This window comes from Phocoena phocoena, chromosome 11, assembly GCF_963924675.1.
Source record: "Phocoena phocoena chromosome 11, mPhoPho1.1, whole genome shotgun sequence".
Lineage (NCBI taxonomy): Eukaryota > Metazoa > Chordata > Mammalia > Artiodactyla > Phocoenidae > Phocoena > Phocoena phocoena.
In genome coordinates, this window is record NC_089229.1 from 95,312,169 (window position 1) to 95,319,724 (window position 7,556).

The window sequence follows — 7,556 nt, forward strand, 5'->3', positions numbered from 1 at the left end:
AGTAGTTGTGGCTCACAGACTTTGCTGCTCCACGGCATGTGGGATCCTCCTAGACCAGGTCTCGAACCCATGTCCCCTGCACTGGCAGGCGGATTCTTTTTTTTTAGAAATTTTTTCTTTTTACAAAAATTTATATATTTATTTATGGCTGCACTGGGTCTTCGTTGCTGCACGCGGGCTTTCTCTAGTTGCGGAGCGGGGGCTGCTCTTCCTCGCGGTGCACGGGATTCTCATTGCGGTGGCTTCTCTTGTTTCAGAGCACTGGCTCTAGGTGTGCGGCCTCAGTAGTTATGGCTCACGGGCTCTAGAGCGCAGGCTCAGTAGTTGTGGCTCACGGGCTTAGTTACTCCACAGCATGTGGGATCCTCCCGGACCAGGGCTCGAACCCGTGTCCAGTGCATTGGCAGGCGGATTCTTAACCGCTGCACCACCAGGGAAGCCCTCACAACTTAATTCTGCTGTTGTTGCACAAAAATAACCACAGTAAGTATGTAAACAAATGGGCATAGCTGTGTTCTGATGAAACTTTATTTACAAATGGGCACTGGTGGGAGGACCCAAACTGGGCGCTGGAGGAAGGATCTCCATCTTTTTTAGCTTTAACCTTTGACATTTCAGAGAACACCCGCCATCCTTAAGATAAAGATCTTGGGGAAAAATTATAATGCTTTTAAAAGTGAGTATGAAACAAATTATGTGTTCAGGGAGTAGGCAATAAATACAAGTAGAGAAAAAGTGTAGGAAAAAGGGAAATAGAACCTAGAATAGATGAGGACATGGGTGAAATGGGAGTCCCTAAAACAAAACAGACCAACTGTCACAGCCAAGAGAAGTCTTGTAAGGCATAATGACTAAATGTAATGTGGTATCCTGGACGCGACTCTGGAAGAGAAAAGGAAAATAGAGTTGAGCCCTTCTGCTCCTAGGCAGCCGGCAGCCGGAAAGCGGAACCTAAACACGGGCGCCCCTGTTTCCGGCCGGCGCGCAGGTGCATCACCAGCTTCGCCCCAGAGATTGGGAGCCTGCCCCACCCCGGCTCCGGGGCTCTGGAGGCGGTGTTTTCAGTTCGGTGGCGTCCGCTCGTCGTTTCCCCGATGGGTACCCACTCTAAGTACCTAAAACTGATGGTATTAGATATAGGAGATGCCACCGAAGTGTATAACATTCTTTGTTTACGAGGACCTCGTGAAGAGTAACAGTGGCATAAAGTAGTGTGCCAACCCTGGTCTAAGGAAATAGTCCCTAAGCAGAAATATATAGCCAATGAATGGTACATTATGTACTCATTAAAACTTAGTAATAACTATAATGAAAGACATAAGAAAATGCTATATTAAGTTTAAAAAGCAAGATACAGGAATGTGTGAATGGGTATGATCATGGCTGTAAATAACACACCAAGCATATAATAAAAAGCTAAAATAAATTACTAACTATGGCAGGGCAGTAAATGAGTGACTTTGTCTTTCTTCAATAGTTGAGGGTTTTTTGTTTTTTTTTTTTGCGGTACGCGGGCCTCTCACCGTTGTGGCCTCTCCCGTTGCGGAGCACAGGCTCCGGACGCACAGGCCCAGCGGCCATGGCTCACGGGCCCAGCCGCTCCACGGCATTGGGATCCTCCCGGACCGGGGCACGAACCCGTGTCCCCTGCATTGGCAGGTGGACTCTCAACCACTGCGCCACCAGGGAAGCCCAGGGTTTTTTTTTTTTAATTTGCATTACTTTTACAATAAAGTGTTTTAAAATAAAAAGGAAAGATAAGGGAATTGCCTGGTGGTCCAGTGGTTAGGACTCCACGCTCTCACTGCCAAGGGCCCGGGTTCCATCCTTGGTGGGGGAACTAAGATCCTTTATGCCGCACAGCGCCGCCCAAAAAAAGATAAAAACTTAGAAATATGAAGAAAGTATGGGCTTTTGTTAATGACGGTGTATCAGTATTGGTTCACTAGTAGTGACCATTGTACCATACTAATCTAAGATTTAATAATGGGGGAAATTAGGTATGGAGTATATGAGAACTTCATGTACTGTCTTCTTAATTTTTCTGTAAATCTTATTCTAAAATAGCTTATTTTTTAAATTACCCCCAAATGAATAAAATATACCTAGAATATTATTTTATTTTTTTACTCAATATATGTTTGCTAATATCGTTCAAATTATGTCAAAGGCGAGTGAGTTTTTAATGTATTTTTTTAAAGATCAAGAAATATTTATATACGCCAAATGAAAAGAACTTTGTTAGTAACGAACGCCAAATTCAACAAACCAAATATGTCAACTGCCACTTTCAACACCTAGGTGTTAACTTTGAGTTTATTCATAGGTAACATACAAAACAGCTGAATCAGTCAGGATTCTACCGGTAAGTTATACATATACATATATTGGGGTGGCCAAAAAGTTTGTTCGGGTTTCTGCACTATCTTACGGAAAAGTCCGAACGAACTTTTTGGCCAACCTAATATATAGATATCTATTTCAAGGAATTGGTTATGTGGCTCTGTGGATCCAATAAACCCAAAATCCAGAGGGTAGTCCAGCTGGCTAGAAGCTCTCAGGTAGGAGCTGAAGCTTCAGTCCACAGGTGGAATTTCTTCTTCAGGAAAACCTCTGTTTTGCTTAAGCCTTTTCAACTGATTGGATGAAGCCCACCCACATTAATAAGGATAATGTTCTTTTACATAAAGTCAGCTAATGGTAGATGTTAACTGCATCTACAAAATACTTTCACAGCAACACCCAGAGTAATGTTTAATTGAATAACTGGGTACTATTTTGACTAGCCAAGTTGACACATAAAATTAAGCGTCACAGCTCATCCCTTGTCAACACCACACCCATACACATCTCCTTAAACCATATTTAATCTCCAAGTAAAGAAAATAGCAAAGTCATATTTCTACCTAACGTAACACAACTATCCTGTGTACAACCAAAAACATGCCCTTTCCCAGTAAGAAAATGCAAAGTGTGGGTGATGTTTACTCTTCTTGATACACTGTATCTTAAACACTATGATGTACAGTTAATTATTATCGGACTTGCCTGGCTGTCCAGTGGTTAAGACTCCGCGCTACCACTGCAGGGGCATGGGTTCAATCCCGGGTCTGGGGAAGTTCCGCATGCTTTGCGGTGTGGCTAAAAAATAAAATAAAATAAAGTTAATTATTATCAATACATCTATGTTAGATGATACGGGGATCAGAGAAGGATGCAAACAAAAATATTTGCTACACACACACACATTTGTAACTGTTATGGAATGAATTATGTTCTCCTCAACCTCTTGCATTGTAGCCCTAACTCGCAATGTGACTATGTGTGCAAATAGGTTTTTTTTTTCTTTTTTTTGCTGCAACATGCAGCATGCAGGATCTTAGTTCCCCGACCAGTGATGGAACCCATACCCATTGTAGTAGAAGCTCAGAATCTTAAACACTGGACCACCAGGAAAATCTCCAGATAGGTCCTTTAAGGAAGTAAATAAGGTTAAATGAGATCATAAGGTAGGGTGCGAATCTAATAGGACTAATGTCCTTGTAAGAGGAAGAGATACCATGAGTGCACACACACAGAGGAAAGGCCATGTGAGGGCACACCAAGAAGGCAGCTATCTTCACGCCCAAAGAGATCAAGATCTTGGACTTCCAGCCTCCAGAACTGTGAGAAAATGAATCTTTGTGGTCTAAGTGACCAAATCTGTGGTATTCTGTTATGACAGCCTGAGCAGATTAATACAGTAACCAAAAAGGGAAGAAATATTCATGACAATTACAGTCTGTTTCTGCAACTGGTCACATGGTCACATGGTCATAAGAAGTAGGGATAAATACTACTTTCTTCCACTACGCATTCCATATTTCCTTTGCATGCCAATAGTAGTATACAGGGGGCTTCCCTGGTGGCACAGTGGTTAAGAATCCGCCTGCCAATGCAGGGGACATGGGTTCGAGCCCTGGTCCAGGAAGATCCCACATGCCGCAAAGCAACTAAGCCCATGTGCCACAACTACTGAGCCTGCGCTCTAGAGCCCGCGAACCACAACTACTGAACCCACGTGCCACAACTACTGGAGCCCATGCGCCTAGAGCCCATGCTCCACAACAAGAGAAGCCACTGCAATGAGAAGGCCATGCACCGCTACGAAAAGTAGCCCCCGCTCACCGCAACTAGAGAAAGCCTGCTTGCAGCAACGAAGACCCAACGCAGCTAAAAATAAATTTAAAAAAAAGTAGTATACAGAGATCTAATGCATACTATAGTGATTATAGACAACAATATTGTATTTTAATCATCAAGCTTGCTAAAAGACTAGAACATATTCCCTTTGCCCTTCAGCAAGCACTTCAGCTCTAGTGATTCTCTGCCTAATGGAATGACTCAAACCTTCATTCCTGAAGAAGAGTCTGGGCCAGTAGTAGTCCTGTTTAGCTTGGGCTGTTGTAGTTTTCTATTGACTTTAACCACAGGGCATGACTTCTAGATCAGCAGAGCATAAGGTCTTGGTGACTGGAAGCAAAAATTTTGCTAGTGTATCAATACGATAAGAGTAGGTGATGCCACTCCCATTTCTAACCCCTGGATTCCTGGACTTGTAAATCCTGGCTATGGGAGAAACATTACCATGTATTGGATGCCATTTAGAGCACATACAGCCCTCCTGGAGGACGACGTTGCCCCAGACCTGAAAGGTACTGCCACCTAGCTGGCACTATAACTAAGTCTTCTAAAACGCCCCCCCCCCTTTTTTTCTGGCCGCACCACATGGCATGTGGGATCTTAGTTCCCCAACCAGGGATCGAACCCGTGCCCCCTGCAGTAGAAGAGCAAAGTCTTGACCACTGGACCACCAGGGAAGTCCCGAGGCTGTTCCCCCTACAGTAGTAATATCAAGCCAACTACTTTAGGATGATGGGAAGCATTGTGAGTTCAGTCAATTCCATAAGCCTGGGCTCACTGCAGCACTTCATTTGCAATGAATTGAGCTCCTCAGACAGGAGCAATGCCGTGTAGATACCATGATGGTGCATAATGCATTCTATAAGTCCACAGATGATAGTTTTGGAAGAATCATTGCATACAAGGAAGGTAGATCCATATCCAGAGTTAAGTGTCTATTCCAATAAGAACAAAGTGCTGTCTCTTCCAAAACAGAAGTGGTCCAATGTAATCAACCTGCCACCAGGTAGATGGCTGACCACCCACGCCGGGGAATGGTGCCATACTGGGGACAAAGTATTGGTCTTTGCTGCTGGCAGATGGGGCACACAGCAGTGGCTATAGCCAAGTCAGTCTTGGTGGATGGAAGCCCATGTTGCTAAGCCCATCCATAACCTCCGTCCCTGACATCATTCTACTCCCCACTACACCCTGTTGTCTCCTGGACTCCCTATCTCCCCTCCAATCCAAGAGAAATTTGCCAAGTATCTTTGCTATTGAAATGTTTATTTTGCCATTATATAAAATTTAAGGGGAAAGTGAGTTATTTTTAACACTTAAATCTCTGTCAAGTTTTCGCTATCAAATTTTTTCTTACACCCTGTCTGCTTGGTCCCTAAGATGTCTGAGTCTACAGCCCTGTTCTACCTGTTCACTCTGGTTGATTTCACAGCTTCAACTACCAGTGGAACACTATGAACACACTAATCTCTATGAGATGAGACCTCTCTCAAGAGTTTCATCCCTTATCCTAACAACATCTAGATGTATTTCAGGTACATCAGTCTAAATATACCTGGAGAACAAAATAATGCCATTTGCAGCAACATGGATGGACTTAGAGGTTGTCATACTGAGTGAAGTAAGTCAGACAGAGAAAGACAAATACCATATGATATCACTTATATGTGGAATCTAAAAAAAAAAAAAGAACAAATGAAATTATTTACAAAACAGAAATAGAGTCACAGATGTAGAAAGCAAACTTATGGTTACAGGGGGTGGGGAGAGGGATAAATTGGGAGATTGGGATTGACACATACACACTACCATATATAAAATAGATAACTAATAAGGACCTACTGTACAGCACAGGGAACTCTGCTCAGTACTCTGTAATGGCCTCTATGGGAAAAGAATCTAAAAAAGAGTGGACATATGTATATGTATAACTGATTCACTTTGCTGTGCACCTGAAACTAGCACATTATAAATCAACTATACTGCAATAAAAATTCATTATAAATAAATTTGTGTAATATATTCCTTAAAAAAATAAACATATCTAAAATTTAATTACTTCTCTGCTTGTAATTCAAAATTGAATGACTGGGGACTTCCCTGGTGGCGCAGTGGTTAAGAATCCACCTGCCAATGCAGGGGACACAGGTTCGATCCCTGGTCTGGGAAGATCCCACATGCCACGGAACAACTAAGCCTGTGTGCCACAACTACTGAGTCTGTGCTCTAAAGCCCGCGAGCCACAACTACTGAGCCTGCGTGCTGCAACTACTGAAGCCCGTGCACCTAGAGGCCGTGCTCCACGACAAGAGAAGCCACGGCAATAAGAAGCCTGCGCAACCGCAACAGAGTAGCCCCCCGCTCGCCGCAACTAGGGAAAACCCACGCGCAGCAATGAAGACACAACGCAGCCAAAAATAAATAAATAAATAAATAAATAAATATATATATATATATATATATATATATATATATAAGATCCAAACTCTTTAACATAGGCTTGTATAATCTCACTCTTATCTGTACACTAATTGTAGCATCACCTCTGTCCATACTTGCACCAAACTCTGCTTAGTCCCCAGTAGATGTCAGGCTTTTTCGTGCTTGCTGCCTTTTCTCTTACTCCCTGCTCCCCTACCAAGCTTGAATTCAAGTACCACTTTTATGATATTCTGAAATCTTGTCCCTCCAAGAGACGTGCCTCCTTTGTACTCCTGCCTGTCTCACACATATTTATACCACAGTTCCAGTAACATTTTAATGCAGTAACACTTTAATCCAGTAACACTTTAATCCACTCATTTGTCTGCATGGCTTCTTCATACTACACTATAAAAACTTTGGTACTGGGAAGCATGCATAATCTATTTCTTCCTTCCAGCATCTGACACTTCAGAGATGCTTCATAAGTATTTGCTGAGTGAATGAATTCATGGATTTCCCCAAATGTAGCACACATAGAGAAAATAATAATAGCTAACACTTACTGAGCACTTACAACATGCCATGTACCTGTTGGGAAATTTCCCCCTCTAACCCTCTTGAGTTCTCGTGGCTGGACTAAAAATTCTTTTTATTTTAGAAAAAGAAAGAAATCTTAATAGTGAGCATGGAGGTCTCATAGAAATAGGACCTAAGAAGTGGCCAAAGCAAGCAGCTTTTATACTTTTTAAACAAAGAAACAATAGATTTGTGAAGAATTGACAGGACCAAGAAACTCAGACTTTGGGAGCTAAATTAGTGAAAAATCTAAACAGAGTTTGGAATTGGGGTAGTAAATTAAAGAAGTAACTAGGTTCGGGGGTGGTGGTGGTGGGATGAATTGGGAGATTGGGATTGACATGTATACACTAATATGTACAAAATGGATAACT